Source organism: Protopterus annectens, chromosome 5.part0, assembly GCF_019279795.1.
Source record: "Protopterus annectens isolate FY-2018-M chromosome 5.part0, PAN1.0, whole genome shotgun sequence".
NCBI classification, from domain to species: domain Eukaryota; kingdom Metazoa; phylum Chordata; order Ceratodontiformes; family Protopteridae; genus Protopterus; species Protopterus annectens.
In genome coordinates, this window is record NC_056735.1 from 52,724,779 (window position 1) to 52,751,436 (window position 26,658).

The window sequence follows — 26,658 nt, forward strand, 5'->3', positions numbered from 1 at the left end:
TTGTCTGCAACAGTTCCTGATATTAACAGAGGATCACATGTTAATTCATTATTCATGAAAATGTATTTACTGTCACAAATCAGTCATCTTTCCTGTCAGGCCTAATAGTACTACCCTACCACCCAATGAAATTATCATTAGGACTTTTCTATGGAAAATCTAGTTCAGCTTATAAATAACCTGGACAAAATTCCCAATGATACCCTGGTAACTAGTCCGAAATGAAAGAGCTGCTACATTCACCTCCAGCTTTTGCCATCACCTAAAAAGCTACACGAAAAAGTCAGTATCCACCCACCATAAATAAAATGATGAGTTCAAGAAAAAACTTCTCTGATAGAATTTCTGTATTAATAACTCTATAACAAATGAAGGAACATAAAGAAAATCGTTATGAAATCTTCATTCCCCTATCCATACTTCTGAAACTGTCCTTGATTTTTTTTCTCATATTTTTGTCTAGTCCTTAATAACTTTTTTTTTATTATCTGATGACTGAGGATTATGTTTATTTCAATAATGTTAGTCCTAAAATATAAAATTTCATATTTCTTACTGCTCAGAAATGCATTTTGTACAGCGCCTGGTTTTCTATTAACTTTTAAAGTGATTTACACAATATGTAAGAACTGTACCTTTTTTAGCGCCTTTGCCCCTCCCCATTATTTTTGACGTTGTCCCAGAATTCTTGCACGGTGAAGTTAAGAGCTTTGCTGCTCCTGCTTGAAGCAAACACACAAGAATATACCTCCAAGGAATTCTGCAGCACTACTAGAAAATGTAAACCAGAGTACAAGCTTATGGTCATTACGCATACCAAGAAAACTATACATTTTTCTTCACTTATGTTAGAAAATTAAGGAATTGTGCAACAAACTCATCCACAATAATATCATACATTCTGACAAATATAGTTCCTACTTTAGCCCACTTACCCATGTGGTTGTCCTGCTATCTCTAGAACTTTATTTTCCCCTGAAGTCACTTTGGAACAAGTTTTACAATCCCTGTCAGAGGCTAAAAATAATATTTTTGTGGGACCAGACAACATACCAGGCAGCATTCTCATACCAAGTATGCACTATATGATCCCCCTAATTAATCTATTCAATTTTAGCCTATCCACAGGGTTTATGCCTAATGCCTCAGCAGATCCCAAGTTGGGAAAAGTGCTGGTATCTTTGGAAGGTAAAATACAACTAGCAGACTAACACAAGGATCAGCGCTGGGTTGTGTCCTGTTTAGTATTTATTTACTCAAAAGCTAGTATGACTCCACAACACAAAGGTAGCCCATTTACAGACCTTGGTAATTCCATGCAAATCAGCCTCATGATCCATATATACAAAGCCATGGAATGTATCTTAGCAGAACTCATTTATGCAAGCACAGACTACTTAACCAATATAAATAACAATTTGTTTAGTTTTACGATGGTCCATTGCAGTCTCTTGAGCCTAGTAAGGTTCTTTGAATGATCAGAGAGGCTGTACACGAAAAAGTTAGTATCCGCCTACCATAAATAAAATGATGAGTTCAAGAAAAAACTTCTCTGATGGAATTTCTGTATTAATAACTCTATAACAAATGAAGGAAAATAATGAAAATCGTTATGAAATCTTCATTCCCCTATCCATACTTCTGAAACTGTCCTTGATTTTTTTTCTCATATTTTTGTCTAGTCCTTAATAAATTCTTTTTTTATTATCTGATGACTGAGGATTATGTTTATTTCAATAATGTTAGTCCTAAAATATAAAATTTCATATTTCTTACTGCTCAGAAATGCATTTTGTACAGCGCCTGGTTTTCTATTAACTTTTAAAGTGATTTACACAATATGTAAGAACTGTACCTTTTTTAGCGCCTTTGCCCCTCCCCATTATTTTTGACGTTGTCCCAGAATTCTTGCATGGTGAAGTTAAGAGCTTTGCTGCTCCTGCTTGAAGCAAACACACAAGAATATACCTCCAAGGAACTCTGCAGCACTACTAGAAAATGTAATATATATATATATATATATATATATATATATATATATATATATATATATATATATATAGAGAGAGAGAGAGATGACTTTACGATATTGTAATAACTTTCTCCTTTTCACTAAAGTGCCTATTGTATATTGTACTTTCTTTATTGTCTCTAAATATTTCTGTTAAATTCTATGTAAAACTGACACTGTACCTGTCAATGTTCTTGTTTTATTAGAGCTTTTCTCCTCAAGTCTCTGCTGAAAATGGGCTCACACCCAGATGGACTATCCCAGTCAACAAATGTAAAATAAATAAATAATTGAAGAGCACCTTATTGTTAAACTGTGCTTTAAGTGACCACCTATACTCATAATTTGATCTCACTGTTTAGACTATTTAGTAAGATAATTCTGTGACTTGAATAAACAGGATTTGTTGTCAGAGTTAGGATTGTTAATGAAAATAGTGTAACATTTTTCCTGATATATACTTTACTGAGTTTGCATCTTCACTATAATGACTTATTCTTTACATGCCCAGTACATGTATGTCTTATTGGTAAACATTATTAAATGCAACATTTATTAATGGACTGGATTTAGGAAGGCTACAATAAGGTGAAAGTCTGGTATACTGCTCACAGTAACTATTTCCTATTCATAGACAGCTCTAAGGCAGTGTTACGTGAATAGTGCATATTGATGATGGACAGTATCCACAAACAACTGCAAATGCTAATGAAGCAGTCTGGGGGAGCAGTCCATCCTAACTAGCCATGTGCTCTCTCCTACAAATGCCTGTGGTAAGGTATTTATGCAGCTGAGTGATTCAGATGATTGCTCAGCAATATAAGTTACCTCAACTGGGCATCTTAACACATACAACCAAAATCTCACTTTCACTAGATCCTGTTAGAGGTATGTGCCTGGGATTTTAGCAGACATGTCGTGGTCAGGATGTGTGCATGTTTTGCTGCATGTGTAAGTGTATGCAGAGTGACGAGTGACGAGTGACTTCAGGTGTGTGTGTGTGTGTGTGTGTGTGTGTGTGTGTGTGTGAGTGTCTGCCTTTATGGATGCAGTAGGGGGGTTAGTCAGGGGACAGGAAGGTGTGTCTTTTTGGGTGAATGGGTGAGGTATTTGAGTGTAATCAGGTGGTGGGAGGCTGTGTGTGTGTGTGTGTGTATGTGTGTGTGTGTGTGTGTGTGTGTGTGTGTGTGTGTGTGTGTGTGTGTGTGTGTGTGTGTGTGTGTGTGTGTGTGTATGGGGGCTGTCACATCTCACGCTCCTTTAGACTAATGTGCAAATCTTGCAATACTGGGGAAGGGGGAACTCTAGATAGCAGGTTGATAGTTTCATAGGTTGATACTAGGCTATTGGCCCTAGGGCCTATACAAGCCTAGCCATAACAATTCCCTGGCTATTTCTTCCCACAATATTTACTTCCTGGACCCCTGTCCAGCAGGGTGACTGACATGATCCCTGGGGTGAATTTCCTATCTCCCATCCAGTCGTCAAGGTTCCTTTTGAAGAGGGCCAAAAAGGTGCTCTGCTTGACATGTATGGGCAGTCTATTTCAGAGTCTGGGGAGTCTCTGGGTTAGGAACCTATCCCTCCAGCACATTTTGTTCATTGTGATGACAAGGTTTAGATCTCTGGAGCATGCGGCTCTGAGGGATTGGGATTTCTTTAAGTGTAGCATGTCCAACAGCTCTGGCTTTGACATGGCCTTGTATGTTAAGCAAAGATCGCCTCTGAGTAGACAAGATGCGACAGAGCTGACAATAGCTGGAGTTTTTTTAGAAGGTCAGCATAGGGCATCTAGAGCACTTTATTTCATGTCTTAAATGTACTTAAAAAATAACAGAACACCATTTTGTACCAAGAAAGATATGGGTCATGAGTGACACTAGACACCATGGATAGTCTGTACCATGCGTGAAATAATCTTAGAAAATAACAGAACTTCATTTTGCAGCAAAAAAGATGTGGGATGGGGAAGCACTATACACCTGGGATACTCTATATATTAAGCCTGAAAGGCTCCCAATAAAAATAAAACCATGCACTGTTGACACTCTGTAGCAGATTGCAAGCTCTTTCCACCACCACTTGTCCCAAGAGACACTCCAACATATTACCCAAGTCTTTGAAAAAAGTAAGTAAAAATAAAAATGGATGAAATGTCAAACCCTGCACTTTTAACACAGAAAACAACTTTTCAAACAAGAACTTTAACCATCTGTGCTTCTACACTAACTGAAAATTTAGTATAGGAGAGAATTTTTGTACATAATGGAATGTATGAAATATGAAAGTTTAGTGTCTAACATTATTTGCTAATTGCAATTGTCCATGAGTTACATGGGACAGGATACATATAATAGCAGGACTGTCCTGTAAAATCAGGGACAGCTGTAAGGAACTGGGGTATATTTGTGTTGGGGGAAGGAAGCTTCAGAATGTAGCTGTGCGAAACACTAGATGATACCACAGATAACTTTTAAAGTATTATTTAGACTTAAAAAGTTAATACAGCAACAGCATTGTGATGCACTTTCTGAACAATTAATTTAGTTTTTAGGTTAGGCATAGGTTGATAGGTGTGTATTAGGCTAATGGCCCTGGAGCATTTACAAGCCTAGCCCATGGGATTACCCTGGCATTGAGCCACCCAACCTTTTTTCCCAGTGCCTCTATCGGGTAGAGCCATTGGAGTGATCCCCTGGGTGAATTTTCTATTTCCCATCCACTCATCAAGATTTTTCTTGAAGAGGGCCAGTGACATGCTCTGTTTGACATGTATGGGAAGTCTTTTCCATAGCATGGATAGTCTCTGGGTTATGAACATGTCCCTCCAGCATGTTCTGTTGATTGTGGTAATGAGGTTGAGGTCTCTGGAGCATGTGGTGTGGAGGGTTTGGGATTTCTTTAAATGTTGCATTTCTAACAGAGCTGGGTCAGACATGGTTTTGTAAGTCAAGCAGAGATCGCCTCTAAGTAGGCAATATGAGACAGAGAATAGCTGGAGTTTTTTGAGCCTGTCCATATAGAACAAGTGTTTAAAGCCTAGGTAAATCTTTGTGAGGTACTTTTCTGGCCTCTCCGATTGTTGCAGGTGTCTAGTGAGGTACATGTCAAATGGGTATTGTAATTGTTGACTGTCCTAATGAGGGAAGAGGAGAGGGAGACAATGACCTCTTTCTTCCTGGATGAAAAACCCTTAGTAAGGAGATGTGCCACATAGAGGGACTTTCTGACCACAGTGGTAATATGGTGGTCAAAAGAGAGGTTGCTGTCTACCTGTGTTCCCAGATCTCTTCTAATGCCTTCTGTGTTCAGTGGACTACCAGTGATGTGGTAATTCATGTTTAATGAGTTTTTCCCAAAGGGGACAACAACACATTTTTTTGGCATTGAGCTTAAGGCCATGGTTTTGACACCAGTTGTTGGTCTCAATGAGGCCTTTCTCTATGATGTCACCATCACTCGGGGAGTTAATAATAGCTCCCAACTTGCAATCGTCTGTGAACTTTGTCAACTACAGTCCCTTTGTGTTGGCCAGGACTTCAGAGAAGTAGATACCAAACAGGAGAGGACCCTGGACTGAACCCTGTGGGACTCCACTCGTAACTGGATGGCAGTCAGACTTGGAGTCCGCTAATTTCACACTGTGGGTTCTATCTGTGAGCCAGTTTGCAATCCACCTAGTGATATAGGGGTTGATGCCTAGCTTAGTGAGTTTTTCTGTGATTCCTGAGTGGGTAGTGGTATCAAAGGCCTTAGCCAGATCAAGGTAGGCTGTATGAACCACCTTGCCTTCATCCACAGTTCTGGTGACTGACTCAAAGAAGTCAACCAGTTTGAGCTGGCATGATCTACCCTTCACAAAACCAAACCATGTGGGATCTAGAGTTTCGAGATTCCCTATATCCTTGTTTATTAGCTACATGATGATAAGTCCCATAGCTTTGCATATCAGACTCATCAGGCTAATGGGGTGATAGTTTCCAGGGTCTGTAGTCACTCCTTCTTTGTGGAGAGGGATGACTGTAGCAGTGTGCCATTAGGTAAAGACAAAGCCTGAGGTGAGGCTGTGATTGAACAGGGCACACAGGTGAATTGCCAGTTCACTCTGTAGTTCATGTAGAACACAGCCAGGGATATTGTCAGGTCCCCATGGAAGATGTATTCTTGGCCTTGGACAGTGCTGTTTTAACCTGTGCAGCAATAATACTGGGTGCCTGGCAATCTACTGGTATTGTGATTGGTCCTTTAAGAGGGAGAGAGGGGTAAAGTTGGCATTTAATCTGTCAGCCAGTATATTGGCAATGTCTGTTGGCTCGGTATAGGAGGTACCATTATGCAGTAGCTCAGAGCAAATCTGGGTATTGCCATGGAGATTCTTTAGATAACTATAGAAGGCCTTGTGGTTGCCTTTACTATCTGATGCCATGCTGTTTTCATAACTAGCTTTAAAGGATTTGATGAGTGATCTAAACTTTTTGTTGAGGCTGATAAAGGAGTTTTTCCAGTCTTGGAACTTCACCTTATTCTCCATCAGTTTCCTCCTTCTGTTGTAGAGTTTCTTTATGGCAAGGGACCACCAGATTGGCTTCCTTTTTTGGAGGAGAGTGTCTTGGTTCTATTGGGTATGGCAAGATCCATGCACTTGTGTACATGTTTGTACAGTGCATTGGTGTATGATTTGGCAGTCATGCAACTATTCTCCATTTGCATGGGTGCCATGAAGTTAGCCACCTCTGTTTTTAGTAGCCCAAAGTTAGCTTTGGAGAAGTTTTTCATGGTGGTTACCTTTGCGGGGGGGGGGGGGGGAATGGATGTGGATTTCCAGGGTGATTAGTTTGTGGTCGGATCTAAGCATGGAGGAGTGGTGTAGAGCAACGGTCGCTCATGTTAGTAATGACCAGGTCAAGGATGTTGCATGTGGCCCTGAGGGATTGGGATTTAAGTGTAGCATGTCCAGCAGCTCAGGGTTTGAAATGGCCTTGTATGTTAAGCAGAGATCGCCTCTGAGTAGATGATATGCCACAGAGTATAGCTGGAGTTTTTTTTAAGATGGTCAGCATAGGGCATCTGCTTTAGGCCTGTGATTTTGTTTAGTGAGGTATTTCTGCAACCTTTCCAGCTGTTGCAGATGTTTTGTGAGGTACATATCAAACAGGGCATTGTACTCTATAATGGGTCTAATGAGGGATGAGTACAGTGGGACAATGACCTCCTTTTTTCTGGATGAAAAGCCCTTGGTGATGAAGTGTGCCACATAAAAGGATTTCCTGACTGTTGTGGCGATGTGGTTATCGAAGGTGAGACCACTAGTCACCTGTGTCCCTAAGTCCTTATCACACTTTTGGTGTTTAATGTACTGCCACCTATGTGGTAATTCATGGGTACATGGCTTTTCCCAAATGGGATAACTATACATTTCTTGGCATTAAACTTGAGGCCATGACTCTGGCACCAAGCATCTGTTTCTGTAAGGTCCTTTTGTAGAATATCCACAGCTAGTCAATTCACATTTCATTGTTGGACTAGTCAATGCACATCTCATTGTTGGACAACTAGTCAGTGCACATTTCATTGTTGGTCAAATATTTAACAAAGGCCATAACTTCCTGAGTAGTGCCTTCCCAAAGTAACCAGCAATCATCAAGAAATCTAATCCACCATTTCATGTAGCCAATAAAACTATTCCCAGGACCAAAGATTAAATGCTTTTCAAAATATCCCATACATAAGTCAGAAAATATAGGAGCAAGACTTCCTCCCATCACTGTGCCCCTTAGATGCAAATAACACTCTTCTCTAAAATAAAAAAACAATTTTCAACAGCACAAGCTTCAACAATTCCAGCAGAAATGCAGAAAAATGTATGTATAAATTAGAAATTTCTAAATAGCATTTAATAGCTTCAATACCAAAATGATGAGTTATCACTGTATATAAAAATTTTACATCCAGACTCTACATGAAAATACCCCAATCCACCTTCTCTTCATCAAGTAATTTCAAACATTCTTTTGTATAATGCATTCTTTGGGGAACCAGAACTAGTAAACGTTTAAAACACTCTGTAAGGGACTCTGAAAGAGGTTCTGTTATTGAACCAGTTCCTGATACAATAAGCCAACCAGGAACAGGTTCGATTAATTAATGAACCTCACAGCATGTAACTACAACCCCAACCTTATCAGCCTTCATGATGAAAAAACTTCATCATTATTAATAACTCCCTCCAAAGTCTGATTTTGTTATTTAGTTAAATTAAAGTGGCCAGTTTTAAAATAAAAGCCCACTATTGTTATGCAGGTCTTTCAAAAACTCATTCTCTTTATAAATATGTATATTTGTTTTATAATATTTCTATTATCATATATTGTTTTGTTGTTAAAATTTTCAATAAAAAGAACTGAGAAAAAAGCTCTTTCTCAAATAGTCTCACAGAAGGATGACAAGGTGGACAAGAGATTGATTTTTTTTTAAATCTAAATTGTGAAATACAAGCCCCATCAGAGGACCCTATAGTTGTGAAAAACAATATTTTAAATTGAGAACATGACAACATTCCTTAAGCTCCATAACAACTTCAAATTCAGCACTACAGAAAAAAAGGAACAAAGGATGCTGCAATTTTCATGTACAGTTAACTGATAATTTGATAAGTCCAGGAAATACAGCAAGTTGCACACAGCAGGTATCCAATAAATCCAAATTAATAGTATCCACGACCAGTAAAAAATATAACTTTATTGCAGGCAGGATAAAAAAGGTAAGCACTTTTACAAATTTAACGTTTGCTTCATCAGACCAAGGTCTCACTATTTGTACTACTTGGTGGCTGTCGAGTGTGGAAGTTTGTTTTCATATGATAATTAGATAAATTTATAATATCTAAGCCTCTAAAGTTAGTTCAGGTTCTGATCCACTATTTCTTGACAAGCATCTTCCAGATTTATGCTATCTTCCACCCTTTTATATTTAAAGGTGCCATCTGAACATCCTCCATAAATTTCTTCTTCTTAACAGGTGATTCTCCAACAACATCTGTTTCAGTATCTGTCATACAGAAAAACTCTGCAACTGAATCTAATGAAATATTGGTAGATCAACGCCTTTATCTATTTTTGTACAGAGTAAACTGGGACCAGTGGTTGAAAAAGTTCCATCTGTGCTTAGACATACAGATCAATTTCTTGGGGCTCTGTATGAAACAGTTGGTCAAAAGAATGTTTCTGGATTTTTGTTTGGTATTCTTATTTGACATTTGTTGACCGGGTATGTCTGTCTGGGCATGTGCTCTTTTTCAGTGGAAGCCTGGGGACAAATGCTCCTGATTTAACATGCTGCTCTTCATGTTTCTACATTATTTACACTTTTACCCAATGCAGAGGGTATTGATGCAATTATTTGAATTTTATTGAAATACAGTTCTTATTCTTCTGATATGCTTAGGTTTGTAGGCTCATAGATTAGTACTAAGCTAACTGCTCTTGCAAGCTATTTTAAGCCTAGCCAATTATCTCTTGTGAGACTCAAACCCTGCACCTTGTGTTTGTAAGGCAAGCGCTTTAACCATTAGGCCCCCCTCCCTTTACTTTAATTTCCTTTTTATTAGCGTTAATTCTTGAGAACATTTTTTTATTTTTGATGACTGTTTATACTGGCAAAATATATGCGTAGCTATGGGCATGGCATGTGCCAATAGCTACACCAATCTTGTTATGCCACAGTAGAAGTAGAGTTTGTACTTTGTTTGCATAGGTTTGCCTCGTGTATTATATTTTATAAGAGGCTTGTAGATGACATTTTCCTTTTATGGGATGGCTCTGTTGATGAATTGGATGATTTTATATCTTATTTGAGTAGAACTACTTCTTTTCTTAAGTTTACTAAACATGTATCTTTTGATAAGATTGATTTTTTAGATGTACAGATTGTTAAGACATCTTTAGGGTCTATAGAAACTAAGTTATTTAGAAAAATTTGTCGTAGGAATAATCTCTTGCACTGGACCAGTATGCATCCTAACCACATTTTTCGCAATGTGTTTAAGGGTCAAGCATATACGGTTTCTAGGTTACATTTTAATGGTCAGCTGCAAGATGACTTTAGGGCCAGGGTCTATCCTAATGAACAAGTTGTGTCGTCTATGGGTGATCTAATGGCTGCACGAGATGACAGGGCTAAACCTTTTTATTCAGATAGACGTGTTATTAGATCTAAGAGAGTTGATACTCATAATATGAGTAAGGTTATTTTGATCTATACAAGTGATGTTGATCGGGTATGCAGTATTGTTCATAAGAATTGGCCAATATTATTGTCCCTTGTCCTAAGTTTAATTTTAAGAATAGTAAATGACTGAATATCCAACTTTGCCATGGTTATTGTAGAACTAATACTTCCTGTCATTCAGATAGGTTTGGTACCTATCAATGCAGAGTCTGTAGAGTGTGTAGATATATTTCTGAAAAGAAAGTTTTTGTTCATTCTACCAGTGATTTTAAATTTATTCCTAATTTCTATGCTGATTGTATTAGTTCCCATTTGGTATACTTGGTCCGGTGCAAGGACTGATTATGTTTGTATATTGGGAAGACCATTCCCCCTTTCAAGGAACGCATTTTGGAACATATGGTCTATATTCACAATAAGGATCCTACCAGTGCACTTTATAAACATGTGCAGGAACTTAATGGACATAGTTTTTCTGTACTTCAGTTGATTCCTATGGATATGACAGGTGGTGATATTACTAATAAGTTAGAGTTAACTGAGACCAAATGGATTATTAATTTCTCTGCACACCGAGCCCCAGGCTTGAATGGTTATATAACTTTAAAGCGTTGAAGACTCAGTGCTTACCCATTGAGACTAATTGTTTTCAATTGCATTATTTATTGTATGTATTTAAATTGTAATTGCTGTCAGTGTTTTACTTGGTATGAAGAAGTGCAGAGTCCCTGCATGAAAGTGGTTACCACTATCAATAAACGGATATACCTTAGCTTTGTCTGGCTGCCTTATCTGTTTTTTCGAAATATTGGTAGAACCTAACCTGATATGTTTAGATTTAAATCTAGCAGTGCAAGGATGACTACTGTCTTTATTTTCAAAACAAACCTTTCTTTTAAATATATTTCACATAAAAGGAACTTTCTTATTAAAGCCCCCAAATCGCTGTTGAATATTTCATTTTTTTTTACATTTGTAAATTCTTCTCAAAAGCCCAAATAGTTTTCTTATAGCTCAAGTTTAGTTGATCATGTGTATTATCCCTCTTAACTTTACAAACCTGTTCTAAACCAGCAGCAACTTTCTCATTTAATGAAGAAAGACGCTGATCATTAAAATCAATCAGGTACTCCAAAACCCTCAATGAAGCTGCTGTTTGTATGGCATGCCATTTTCTAGTAAAATTGCCATTCAACACCCAGCTCTAAATAATCTACAAGATCTCTGGGTGCCATATTGCTAGTCTAGTATATATATGGGTTGACTAAATATAATCGAGAGACCCAATGCAGACATCCTTAATGTCAAAGACAAAATATTGACAACACAAACGTTAACACTCTACTATGCAAGTGCAGAGAAATGAACTTGGAGCATGCAAATGGAAAACTCAATAAAAAATGTACTCCAACACCTCCTGGTAAAACTGAGATTGCCCAATACCAGGGGAAAGGGTATTATTTCCCAAACCTATGTACCACACTGATAAATATGAGGAGGTATCAAGAAACGAAACAGGGCTAGCACAAAGAAAAATAAATTTGTTTCTTAAAGATGCCTTATATCAAGGTGTTATTAATGAGGAACTGTTTCATTTTTTAGTGAATGAGCAGTTATTGATACTTTTAGTATTTGGGATTCCAAAGGTGTATAAAATGTGTCTACTCCTCCATATCGTTTAATTGTATCCTCACATAATAGCATAATTTACCCATTAGGTATGTTTGTGGACCGGTTGATACAGAACTCTATACGGTCTGTTTACTATTTATTAAAGACTTTTGGGACTTTTTAATAAAAATTAAACAGGAGTTCTATACGGATAGGGTTCTTCTACTATTGATGTGGTAGACCTGTTTACAATGATCCCACACAAGCGGGGTTTAGAATTATTTCATGAGGCAGTTTTTGAAAATACTTCTCTTTCCCCAACATTAATTAATTTTGTGTTTGATGCTATGGAATAAATTCTTAAGAATGATTATATGGTGTTTGAAAATTAGTTTTTTAAACAGATAAAATGAGTGGCAATGGGTGCAAGTTATGCTCCGGTATTTGCCAACTTTGTTTTATATATCCGGGAGAAAAAATATGTTTTTCATTCTAAATATAAATAATCTTGGTATATATATATATATATATATATATATATATATATATATATATATATATATATATATTCTTTTGTGCTTTTTAGGTGACATTTTTGTTCTTTGGAAGGACGAAGATGATGTGAGGGATGATTTTGTGACTTATTTAAATTCAGTAAGTTCTTCTTTTAAGTTTACATACACACATGGATATGACAGTATTAATTACTTGGACATCACCATTTTTAAGGGCAAGACACAAAACATGTTTGGTTTTAAATTGTTCTGGAAATTGACTTTTTCTAATACTTACTTAGACTTCAGAAGTTGCCACCCTAGTTAAATTAAGAGAATTATTATTAAGGGGCAGGTTATCTGTGCAGCAAGAATGTGATTGGATATTAATTCCTTTAAAGTGGAACTAGGTGGTTTATACACAATGTTTCAGCAAAGGGGTTACCCTGAGAAGTTGCTTCAAGCGATTGGTAAAGAAGTTCTAGAAGGGTGGAGAACTAAGTATAAACCTTTAATAGGCACCCAGGGTATTATTTCTACCCACCCCAAGATAAAACAGGTGATACAACTTTTACTACCTCTATGGTAGTTCACTTTGGGGATATGGGTAAGAAATTAAAAGATATTTTAACAAAAAAATGGGTGTTGTGTAGGACAAATACAGAGTTCACCCAATTTTTAGGGGATAGACCCACATTTGTGTATATAATATTAAAAATCCACTGGAACATCCCCTTTCTAATATTTAGTCATGGGATATAGGCACTTCAAAATGTGGTATGTGTAATTTTTGTGGTTTTATTTTAGAGGGACAAAGTGTTATTATTGGGAATCCATCACAATGCATTAAACTGCTGAAAGGGAATTGTGCCAGAAGGGATTTAGTTTATCTTGTAGTTTGAAACACAGCTTTGCCAGCAGATGAAAACGAATGTAGCCCACACCACGGTTTAGTCCAATGCTCGAGACCAGGTTCACCACAAACACGTTTATTGAAAAACAGTTAATCCACAACCATGAACGCTTTTGTTAAAACCACCAACACATTCCCAATAGACTTCATCAGAAAAGACCAGTGCATCCAAAGATATACTTATATATATATACACCCTCCAATTAGTCTTAATTACATTCAATTAACCATTCCTATTTAAAGTTAAAGCAGAATTACCAAGTACTAAACACTAAACCACAATAAATCCATTCATTTAAAACAAATTCATTCATAAAAAATACAATATATTTGACTTATTTTAATTAAAAAATAATAATATTAAATATATATACAATTAATTTAAATATCATGTGAATATATTATAATATATATTATTATAGAAATATATATGTTTTAAAATTGCATCATTAAAAACTGTATAATTTAATTTAAAACAGCACAGTTTATGCAAGTGAAAGTGAATACCTTGTTAATAATGTTAAAATTCAAACTCCATATTATTATTAGTATATCAGAATTACACTTTATGATATAAATATATAACTCATTATTTCTTGATATAAAAATAGAGGATAAAAAACCCATTTAGCAAAAAAAATATATATTAAAACATTAACAAAGCTTTAACAAACTAATTTTGGGGAGAGAATTCAGAGTCGAAATTCATTATACATACTTATCTATGGATAGTGCAAAGGGGGCCTCTAGTGGCAAAAGCTGGTATATTTTCTATAACTTTGCTGCTCTTAATTTCAACAAGGGTAATATGGTGATATTATCATTTAACCCTGGATATTTGTCCGCATTTAATGCTATTTGCCACCATAGTTCCCTATATTCTATTCTGGTTTCCCAGGGACCCCCCCCCCGAATATCCATTTGTATATGTTCTATTATTAAAAACTTAAATTTAGACTCCTTACAAACGTTACTATGTTTGTATAAAGCATTGCTCTCTTTCTTGACATAAATTTCATAGTAATGTTCATATACACATTTTCTCAAAGCCCTTTCGGTTTTCCCAACATAGAAAGCCTCACATTTTTCACAAAAGGCAAGGTATACTATCCCTTGTGTATCACAATTATAATATTCAGGGCTGATGATCATTTTATTTCTACTTGTTATATAATGTCCTTCACCATATAATATATAACAACATTGAGTGCAGTGCCCGCACTTGTAAGTGCCCTTCTTATTATTATTTCTATTACTAACCTTTTTCTTGCTTTCCAAAATGTTTCCCACATTTCTAGAATTCCTATAAATTATTGTTTTGGGGATATTCGATATGCTGTCTATATCAGAAAGGGCCACAAACCTCTCCCATTCTTTAAAAATATTTTGCTTATTTCCCTATTTATACCATTGTATTCCAATACTAATGCTTGAGTATGTTCATCAGTCCTTTTGTTGTTAAAATTCAAAGGTCTTACCGGGGAATTTGTGCTCTGTTACTCTGTCCTTTGTATATAGGCCGAAATCTATCTTTTCTTCCCTCACTCACTTCCTTTCTTATTTGTCCCACAAACTCCTTGTAGCCTCTTTCCCAAAACATTTTTCAAAAATCACATTCATTGTTAAAATCTTCCAAACTTGTCATCCGGACAAATTGTCCTTTCACAATACTTTTTTTGCAATGTTTGGGATGTCCACTAGTATAATGTAGAAAGGAGTTGCAATAAGTGGGTTTCCTATATACTTTAGATTGATAACTTCCGTCCTTTTTGTAAAACTCTACATCCAAATATAACAAACTACTTTCTGACACAGAATGGGTAAAGCTAAGGAAATTGGAGGTGGAGTTCAAATATTCTAAGAAATCCACTAATTTCTCTCTACCAGCAGTCCAGAGAATGACTATATCATCCAAAAACCTTCTGTACAAAATCCAACATTCTTTGTAAATGGAATTAAGGATGTGTTTTTCCTCCCATGATGCCAAAATTAAATTAGCATATGTGGGGCACATGCCCCATAGCCCCTGGATTTGCTGGAAGAACTCCCCTTTGAAATAAATGAAATTGTTACTTAGGACCATGTCCATGAGCCAAGTACATGCTACCTTATCATTCCTATTCATACCTTCATATGCAAATATGATGTCTTCTAATATAATTTTCCCCTCATCATGAGGTATTGAGGAAAACAAATCTACAATATCAATTGTTAGAAATAGCATGTTATCATGCCATGCACATTCATTCAAATCATTTAATAACTCCCAGGAATCCTTCAAGATACTGATTCTATTAGTCCATATCGGTTTCAATTTTAGATCCACATATTTAGCCAGAGTCTGGGTTTTGGAACCCTCAGCTGATACTATGGGTCTTAAAGGGTCCTTGGATTTTGGGATCCCAAAAATGATTGGGATCCTAGGTTTGTCTACTTTCAGGAATCCATAACTGCTAGGACTAATTAACCCCTCCTGTAGCATATCATATAAAGCTGTATCAATCCTATGATAGGCTATGTTTATCTCATTCTTAGAGACTATGCTATACCTACTTTCATTCCATAATTGGTTTACTATCATACAAAATATAGTCCATAAACACAATTCCCCTCCCTTGTCTGGCTTCATAACTCTTATTTCTTTATTATTCTTGATCTCATACAACAAGTCTTTTCTTTTTAGTTAAATTACTGAATTGCTTGTTGTTGAAACACGTCATCCTCACTTCCTTCTCAATCACCTTTTCTAAATTCTTTATTTGTGGATGCAATGGTGGATTGTATGTACTTTTTCTCCTCAGTACTTCACTATCCACCCCATTTTCTTTTCTATTATTAGAGACTTTTGGCCACATTATATTGAAATTCACTTTCCTTAAAAACAACTTTATATCCAGAAGACTTTTAGCCATATCTCCACTGCTATTCGGTATAAATTTTAAACCCTTGGAAAAGTGTAAAATGTCCTTTCTCCACATTTAAATTACTAAAATTATAAATACTGAAATTATTCCATGTTAGGCAACGATTATTTATACATATTCCTACATTACTATCTGGGAGATCCAGGTTAGGGTTTAGTAATACTTCCCCCTCCCCCTTCTGCCTCCCCTCCATTGAAAATTTCCATTGTATGGACCCTGCTTATTAATTAAGCATTCTGATCTGAAAGGCTTCATCGTATTCTCCATTTCTTTCCCCATGATGTTCTTCTACCCTACCCTGTTCCATAATTTCTACTTCTTCTTCATTACCATCACTGGATTCAAAATGTAAATTTCCATAAGTTCTGTGTGACCCCTGGGGTTTAGGGTAACTATTATCAGTGTTATAATCATGTAAATCTCTCCCTAATTTTTTAATTTTTCTTTGTATAAGATCATTACATCTTTGCTCAACATTTTTCCTAATATTTAGATACTTGGTTTTCTCATCCTGCACATTGAACAATAAGTCTTTATGGATGCATTGGTCCAAAATTTCTATATCATTCTGTATACCTTCCAGAATTCTCACATTTTCTTTAATAATCAATTTTAACATGTCCAGACCGCATTTATTAAAAACAGCAACCAACTCTTTATAATAAGTAGAACCATATATGACATTATTGGGAAACTTGAATACCCTTAGGCCCTTAGGCACTATTCCTTTCCCAATACATTCCTGCAAGTATTCATTTTCTATGACTAATGCCCTGTATTTATACATTAAATTATTTAAATTATTCAACTTTTGCTTATAAGTCATTACATCTTTGCTCAACATTTTTCCTAATATTTAGATACTTGGTTTTCTCATCCTGCACATTGAACAATAAGTCTTTATGGATGCATTGGTCCAAAATTTCTATATCATTCTGTATAACTCAATGCACTGCACTCAATGTTGTTATATATTAAATGGTGAAGGACATTATATAACAAGTAGAAATAAAATGATCATCAGCCCTGAATATTATAATTGTGATACACAAGGGATAGTATATCTTGCCTTTTGTGAAAAATGTGAGGCTTTCTATGTTGGGAAAACCGAAAGGGCTTTGAGAAAACGTGTATATGAACATTACTATGAAATTTCTGTCAAGAAAGAGAGCAATGCTTTATACAAACATAGTAAAGTTTGTAAGGAGTCTAAATTTAAGTTTTTAATAATAGAACATATACAAATGGATATTCGGGGGGGTCCCTGGGAAACCAGAATAGAATATAGGGAACTATGGTGGCAAATAGCATTAAATGCGGACAAATATCCAGGGTTAAATGATAATATCACCATATTACCCTTGTTGAAATTAAGAGCAGCAAAGTTATAGAAAATATACCAGCTTTTGCCACTAGAGGCCCCCTTTGCACTATCCATAGATAAGTATGTATAATGAATTTCGACTCTGAATTCTCTCCCCAAAATTAGTTTTGTTAAAGCTTTGTTAATGTTTTAATATATATTTTTTTTGCTAAATGGGTTTTTATCCTCTATTTTTATATCAAGAAATAATGAGTTATATATTTATATCATAAAGTGTAATTCTGATATACTAATAATAATATGGAGTTTGAATTTTAACATTATTAATAAGGTATTCACTTTCCTTACGCATTCTCTACACGACTTGCATAAACTGTGTTGTTTTAAATTAAATTATACAGTTTTTAATGATGCAATTTTAAAATATATATATTTCTATAATAATATATATTATAATATATTCACATGATATTTAAATTAATTGTATATATATTTAATATTATTATTTTTTAATTAAAATAAGTCAAATATATTGTATTTTTTATGAATGAATTTGTTTTAAATGAATGGATTTATTGTGGTTTAGTGTTTAGTACTTGGTAATTCTGCTTTAACTTTAAATAGGAATGGTTAATTGAATGTAATTAAGACTAATTGGAGGGTGTATATATATATAAGTATATCTTTGGATGCACTGGTCTTTTCTGATGAAGTCTATTGGGAACGAAAACGCAATGTGTTGGTGGTTTTAACAAAGCGTAACAAAAGCTCATGGTTGTGGATTAACTGTTTTTCAATAAACGTGTTTGTGGTGAACCTGGTCTCGAGCATTGGACTAAACCGTGGTGTGGGCTACATTCGTTTTCATCTGCTGGCAAAGCTGTGTTACAAGTAATTTTCAGCAGTTCCTTTTGTTTTATCTTGTAGTTTGTCAGGGATGCATTTTTTCTATGTAGGAAAGACAGTTAGATCAATGTAGAAATGTATATATGAACATATGTACGCTGTAGATAGGGAGGACCAAAGCAATGCACTTTATAGGCACACTCTTTCTTGTTCCAATCCCTCCAATAATAATAAACAGTTTTTATTTGGGATACTTGGCATTATTAAAAGAAGTATAAGGTCCTCCCCCGGTTTGGAAAAATGCAATTGAAAGATGTGAACTAAAGTGGCAGCTTACACTTAATACTATGGCACCTGCTGGCATTAATGATTATATACTCATTGCCCTGTTTTAAAGATGAGGGCTCAAACTTTATAATTTACAATGTATTTAGACTGGATATATGTGGATTTGTTATATACTAGTATTTAAATTTTTATATGTTTGAATAATATATTTGTTGATCTTTTTAGTAGGAATTTAACAAATTAAGTTTTTTGACATGTTATATTATTGTTTTTTAAAGCATTATGTTTTACTCACATGATGGGTTTGAAGGTATTTAAACTGATTGTATAGTTGTATTAACGGTTCTGGTGAAGTTCCATTGATTAGGGGATGAAAGCGCTCGACCGTTTGTTTCATGTGGAATAAAGTATTACGTTCAGATTAGTTCAGTGATTATTGTGTTGCCTGAGATTTTTCACACAAGACTGTGACATTTTTCAGTTTTTTGCTCTCAAGGTATTGTCACAGCATTCATGCATTTGGTTTTCTGTATGCCCCCAGTTTCACCACATAATGAAAGAACTATTCAAATGATGTACCATTGCCATTAGAAAAAGTGTTGCTTTCATATCCCAGTAATCATTGTTTTAAAAACCTTTATTAAAACATCACTTAAGATACAGGCACACATACACATTAATAGAAAAGAAAACCGAATTAATATTTTTCTGTTTACACACACGCACATTATACAACATCCCCAGGGTTTAATAAAATCTGTGTAGACACTGTGTACAGCTACACAGAATGTATCCATGTACATGGCCACAGTTCTCCCTTGGCAGCATGCCATGCATACTAATCATTGTGCAGAGTGCCGACAGAGAGTTTAGGAAAAGGGATACTGAATCTGTGTAGGGAGAAGTGTAGAGGCCACCGATGCTTGTGGATGCTTGGTCAGATGTTATGCACATGGTGAGGCTCCCTGTAATGCTCCCTGCTACTGTTGCAATGCTAAGAATTGGCTCAAATGTGTAATATTGTATTCTTATGAATTATTATTTTTCCCCTCTCTGTATGTTTGCACAGCATGGTGTGGACTGCAGCAATGCCAAGCTGTGCTCACATATAGACAGCTGATACCTGCTACACATCTAAAAATAGAAAACAGATGTAATTAAGTATATATTTCTGGGTCTATTTAAGCATGTTTGCCTGGTGTGCCCTGGTGTTTAGCAATGCTAACAGGTAGCCCAGTAGTATATGTGAAGGTATACTAGTTTTCATAATATCCAAGTAGCTAAATGGGTAGAGTTACAGCCTAAAGCTTAGCAGGTCCTGGGTTCAAGTCCATAGTAGTCATAAGATGTATTTGGTTTAATTTATTATATATGTTTAATTTTAAAAACAAATTTGTGAAATATGGCACTGCTGCGCTATGCCAAGCACTGCTTAAACATGCTAATTGGTACTGCTGTTTGCACAGTGCTAAGCTTAGCTAAAACCTTGGTTGTGCAAGTTTTCATGCTACTTAGCTCTGCTTAGCTGGTTTGCATGATGCTAAGCAACTCAGCACTTTTTTGAATCTTGTTCAATGATGTCTAAGGGTGGGAAAACAGCCTATACTAAGACCAATAGGTATGAATTCTGCACCATTCATTGGAGTCTAATCATCTCTTGATTTCGCAGGTGGTGCTGGTGAATGTGTGCACTTTCAGGCACAGAGATGGGGTTTTCAGGAGTCCAAGGTCTTTGCTGGGCTCCTGTTAAAAAATTATGAAACCAGGCTGATGCAGGGCAGTTTCCATCCCTCGGAATGTAAAGCGGAGGCCTGGGACCAGCTGGACAGGGAACTCACCAGTGCAACTGGTATCCCCTGCACAGATAAGCAGTGTTGCCACCATTTTGATGACCTGAAGAGGAAAAAGGAGCCGTGGACACCTGGGTCCAACAGGCAAGAGCTGGGAATGATCCACAAATATGTAAGTATGTTTTCCACTGTTTTATCAAACTGCAAGCTGAATGTCTACAAAATTGGTTTGCATAATGTTGTGCTTCTCTCCCAACAGCTGCAGCTGAGAGAGCTCGCAATGTTGAGTCCCATGTCGGATGCCTGGCCAAGTTGCACCATGAGTGTGGTGAGTACGGATTTATTATGCTAACTGTAGTGCAATAAGCAAGAAAGAGTAAAGCATTTACTGCAATAAAGTATACACAGTAAAAACTGTGGTGCAATAAATAGACAAGTAGAATTCTAGTGCAATAAATGGGCAATTAGAGAGTAGTGCAATAAATGAACAATAACAACTGTATTGCAATAAATAATACCAATAACAGTAAGCAAAATGGTGTACAGCAGGATTGTGTTGGCATAACCACTGCAGTAGAGCTGTATGTATTGCTTGTCTATGGTAAGGCTGCTACAGTCTCCAGGCCAATATTAGTCACATAATGTTCTTTGTTCCTCCTACTCCAGGTAATAAAGGCATATGGGTGAGGTAGCCCACTCTATCAGCATATATTGTGTGTGGACTTCACAGACATTTATCAGCAAGACCAATAACGTGTTAAGTAGCATTGTTGATTCCTACAGAAATCTGTTCTAATAAATGCAAATTGGCTGTATGCCATGCATGTGAGTTCTACCGTCACTGCAGTCAAGTATACCATTGCAATAGTTGTAGAATGCAAAACAAATGCAGTCACATGATGCTCTCATTTTCTCCAACTCCAGGAACAAAAGGTATATGGTTGAGGTAGCCCATGTTATGATCTGATGTGGTTGTGCTTACAGTTCACGGAAACTTATTAGCAATGCCAATTGATAAGCAGCATTGTTGATTCCTAAATAAATCTGTCTAAATATTTCCAGTATGGCTGTATTCCTTGCATGTATATACTAAGTTGCTGCAGTCAGTAGTTACGTTTTTTGCAGATGTCCCCTGCAGTCACATCTGTTGGGTTCTATTCCCATGCCTGCCAACTAAGGCATGATGGATGTCTAGTTTACTGCAGCTGTCATACTAATTGTTTATTGTCAAGTACATACACAGACACACACACACACACATATGCAAATAAACATGACATAAGATTGTATGATCATAGGATATACAAGGCAGTTTGACCAGAGGCCATGTGCACTTTGCCAATAACCCACCACCCGCTTCGGGGACAGTGTCAGATGGGGAGTTTGACTAGGACGGTACACCTGTCAAAGAGTAATGCAGGTGTCCTAAGGCGAGCTCAGGGAGGACAGAAACCTCCCATGGAGCAGAAGGGCAAAAGCTCGCTTGATCTTGATTTTCAGTATGAATACAGACCGTGAAAGCGGGGCCTACCACCCCTTTCATAGAGGGCATGGTCTGAATGTCCCAGAGTAAATTTAAGGGTGCCTATCCAGATGTCACTGTTATGTATGAAGGATGACAGGGAATTACATTGCCTTATCTGTAGGAAGATCCTCTTCTTGAACAGAGTTATGCACTGGGTGATGAACTTATCCCTAAATATAGTTTTATTTATTTCCTGATGTAAGTTGAAATCGCTTGTTCTAGTGATTTTGTCAAAGCAAAAGGTGTCTGTCATTTAGTGCAGATGATTAAGAATATGAACTGCTAGCGAGCTTCCTCCTGTAGTGCAGGGTTCAATTCCATCAAACTCAAGTTGCTTACTATGTAACTCTTAGACAGTGCTCCTGAGTCACCTCTGAAAATAGATGTGTGTAATGGGTTTGTATGGATAACAAAAATAGAGAACCAAACAGCTGTTCGCAAATGACTGTAAGCCATGAAGTACTATAATTTAATTTTAATGTATAACCAGTTTAACATAGAAACATTGTCACAAACTAGGTTTTGTCATCTCATTACTAGTTATAGTAATTGTTTTGTGATTACTGCAGTTGATGTTAAAAGCAATTTGTACACATTTGTTTTTTGAATACTGGAGTTGTTTTTGAACATTGGAATTGCTTTTTCAAAACATATATACATTTGTTAATCCACATTTTTCTACTGATATTGCTTTAAATATCGAACCTTTCCCAATTAAATGGGATCAGCTGATTGGCTCGAATTACTAACTATCTAAAGCGGAACTTTTAAAAAGGTTTTAAAACTGTTTCTTTTTATTTCTGATGAAGTTTCTCTCTTTAGAGAGACAAAATCATGTCTTGGTTTTAAATAAACTGGTTATACGTTAAAATTAAATTATAGTACTTCGTGGCTTACAGTCATTTGCGAACAGCTGTTTGGTTCTCTTCTCGGATTATTGAGTGTGTGAGTTTCCACTGCTTCTTTCCCATAGATAACAAAAAACAATTTACAGTTAAGACGAAATTCTGACTTTAGTGAAAACAAAAACATTTGCCAAGGGTCCCGTCTGCCTTCCCTCCTGAGACCCCCCCCAATTCCCCAAAGCCTCGTATTTCCTAGATCCTAGAACAGCTCATATCCACTCCTCAAGCCCCATTCATTACTTTTATTAATTACAGTTTACATCTTACTGCCTTGGATTACTGATTAATGCTTCACATAGCTTCCACCAGACTCCCCCATAACCATGATTTACCTTCTACTACACTCCTTCCCTCCATTCAGTGCCTTGATTTAATCATCCACATAACCCCCCTTCCCAAAATTTGTTCTGCATTCTTATAGTGGAGCTTGACAGTATCACACTATATGTCCAAACATACAACTTGTACTTACCCTTTATGTCTTCACTCAGAATTATATAGCGACTTGGTTGTTAAACTAGAAACACTTAAACAATAAATATCGCTGACGAATTTAGAAACTTATATTACAGGAAAGTTCCCTCCATGTTGTAACTTCTCACATCTAAAGTAAACAAGATTAAGGAAAATAACAAAAAGATGGTTAATACTACAGCACAAACGCATACCTCAGCGAGCCACAAATAAATACCTCAGTGAGCCACAAATAAAAACCACAGTGAGCCACAAATAAATACCACAGTGAGTCACAAATACGTCCTCCAAAACAATGTCATTAAGTAAGACAATATAACCACAGCTGATACTTGGTCCTTAAATGTAAGCTAATTTTCCACAATCATACCCAGCTCTCTAACTTTAATAACAAGCAGCTGATATAAAAATAAAAGCTGGAATTGGCAAAGCAGATGACTCTCTCAAAGTCATATTTACTAGCATGGCCTCAGTTTGGAAGGATGGAGTTTCAACTGATAAATGGTTTCCAGACTGTTGGCAAGTGAACATCAGTGATGCATTTTGTCCTGATGAAAGAAGAGCGAAAGGTGGGTGTCATCAACATTTCTGTGATACCCAGAACTTCTCCCTTTGATAAGGTTTCCTGACCGGGGCATGAACACTCTGAAAAATAGAGGGCTGAAGATAGAGCTCTGGAGGGTTTTGCTGTCTTGGGCATCAAAACTCCAGGTTACAGTCAGGGTAACCAAAAAGGCTCCATCCTAGGGCCATACTTAGGTTGTATCTTTCAGTTCTAGCTTTCTCACATGAGGTGTTCTATAGTGTGCAGATGATTTGAAAATGGTGAAACTAATTTAATCTGCTACAGACGGGGCATGTCTGCTAAAGGACTTGGTTAAACTAATCATTTGGACACGAGAATAATATGCTGATAAATACATAAAAATAAATAGGTTCATAGATTAGTACTAGGCTAACTGCCCTTGTGGGTCATTTTAAGCCTAGCCAATTATTCCTTGTGAGACTCAAACCCTGCACCTTGCGTTTGTAAGGCAAACACCTTAGCCATTAGGCCACCCTCCCAACCCTGATTATATCACCCCAGATGTAACTTGAACCCACAATTCTTGGCTTAGGATCATATGAGATTTGGGAGAAATAGACTATAGAATGAATATTTACTATAGGACAGATTCATTTACTGACCTGGGCATATGATAGAACCAGCATTGAGCTTATCTGATCATGTCCACCAATTGGTAAATGATAATTACAAAACTATAGGCTGTCTAAAAAAAAAATTGTAAAGTTTAGGAAATGGAAATCAGAAATAATGAAATCTGTTTTTTCTAAGTTACATTAGACCGAAAATAGAGCATGGAATAATAATAATAATAATAATAATAATTATTATTATTATTATTATTATTATTATTATTATTATCATAATAATAATAATAATATGGAAACCTTATAGGAAAACCTACATGAGTGAATTGGAAAAAGTACAGTTGAATTATATCCACTCTATCCATGGATGTGAAAGTTTAAATTATTATGAAAGATTAAAATGTCTGAATTTGTGCAGCATCTCATACAGATATTTAAGAGGAGACCTTATTCAGGTACACAGGGCATGAGGAGACAATCAACCCGAGAATGTTTGTGGTTATTGAATAGTAGCAGGGAATAATTAGAGAATCTGTGTAGGAATGAGATGTGAACTAACTGATTCTCTGAGAGAGTAGCTGATGCATGGTATAGACTACCAAATTACATTAAAGCAAGCGCTCATTTAGATATTTATAAGAACATCCTTGACGCTTTTTATAGGAATGACTGTTCTGGTACATTGGCAGGGCAGAAGAACATTACTACCTGTACCAGAAATGTTTGTTTGTGTGTATGTATGAAGGAAGTTTTGAGATGAGATGAGAAGTATCAGAGATAATCAAGTCCAAAGATTGTTTTTTTCAAAATCAGGGTATCAGCAGTGTCCATAAAAGCAGCTGAAAAAACACCAGACCTCAAGCATAACAAGAATATGTTGTATATTATGAGGCCTAGAATATCCCAACTAGCAAAACGTAGTTTAGACGGGTTGAGGTTCTAGTAGGAAGTCATACAGCACATGCTTGAATTTATGATTCTTAACTATCGTAATGAAATATATGAAATACTAACCAAAAAGAATAACATATCCTGACAGATACTATTGAAATGTTCATGGAGTCAGCAGAAAAAAATATAATGAAAACCAGATCATCCTAATCACACGAGTGAGTAGAGAAAGTCTGTCAGATAGAAAGACGATTTGTCTACATAATCTGTTCATTGTGTGAATGAGCATAACTGATTAGCTCCTGTTGACATCTCTCTGTACTGACATAAACAGCTATCATACAAGAATTCTTGCCTGGTACAAGGTGTAATGCTCAGACAGGTCAAGTCTTTCAATCCAACAACCTTAAAAAGTGTTCCTTTAGATCAAACCTTGGTTCACATTCCCTTTCAGCAAGATGTGGGGCTATCCTGTCAAGATCCATGGAAAAAGACTTGTTATAATCACCTAGCAATACATCCAGCACACCATCTGCCTCCCCAAGAAGAAACTAAAAGAATGGAAAAGAAATAGTTCAGGAGTAATATGAGATCTTATGAAGCTTCCTCATTTCAAGATTATGGAGACTGAAATGGAGTTAACTCTTGGCCAAAGTAGACAAGGAAGTGGGTAGACCATGAAACCACAAGACCTGGTCCCCTACTAAGTCAGAGTTCTTCATTTCCAGTAATTAATTGAAAGAGTTGAACAACATTGCAGAGAGGTTGTGTTAGGTACAATAGACATATTAGTTGGAAGTAATTGTAAAAGATTCCTGACACTTTTCTTTCCTGTTGTTAAGGCTATAATACTGAACCACAGCTGAAGGGTTTAAAGTGCCAGTTCTGCTGTGTGGTTTGAAGGTATAAAGGTGAAACATTTAAAAGACAGGTGGCAAAACACCAGTCAATACCTCTATTATGACAATCATAATTTAGAGAAGCCCATATGCCTCTTAGTGCTTAAGTGGGGTAAATCTTTGATCACCCAAATCCAGATTCTCTCCTTTGATACTGTATTTTTTTGTATTCTATATATGTCAAGAAAGTGCTACTATACAGATCCCAAGTGGTAGAAAAAAGACATTTTCCAAATATTTTGCTCCTTTGTGGATTCCAGTGTTGGTTGATTGTTTCTGGAGGATAAAGTTTCTTAGAGAGGGTCATGACTCACTTCGCTCATCTCCCTAAGTCCATCCCACCTCCCATCACCATAATTTCCTTTATAGCTAGGCAGCTTCTGCC

The 26,658-nt window shown here is 36.3% G+C and overlaps 1 long non-coding RNA gene across 1 annotated transcript in view; it reads right to left on the reverse strand.

Moving 5' to 3' along the window:
• The window catches only part of LOC122802484, a 1,101,354-nt gene that overhangs the window by 15,755 nt on the left and 1,058,941 nt on the right, over positions 1 to 26,658 (reverse strand). The window lies entirely within an intron of this gene.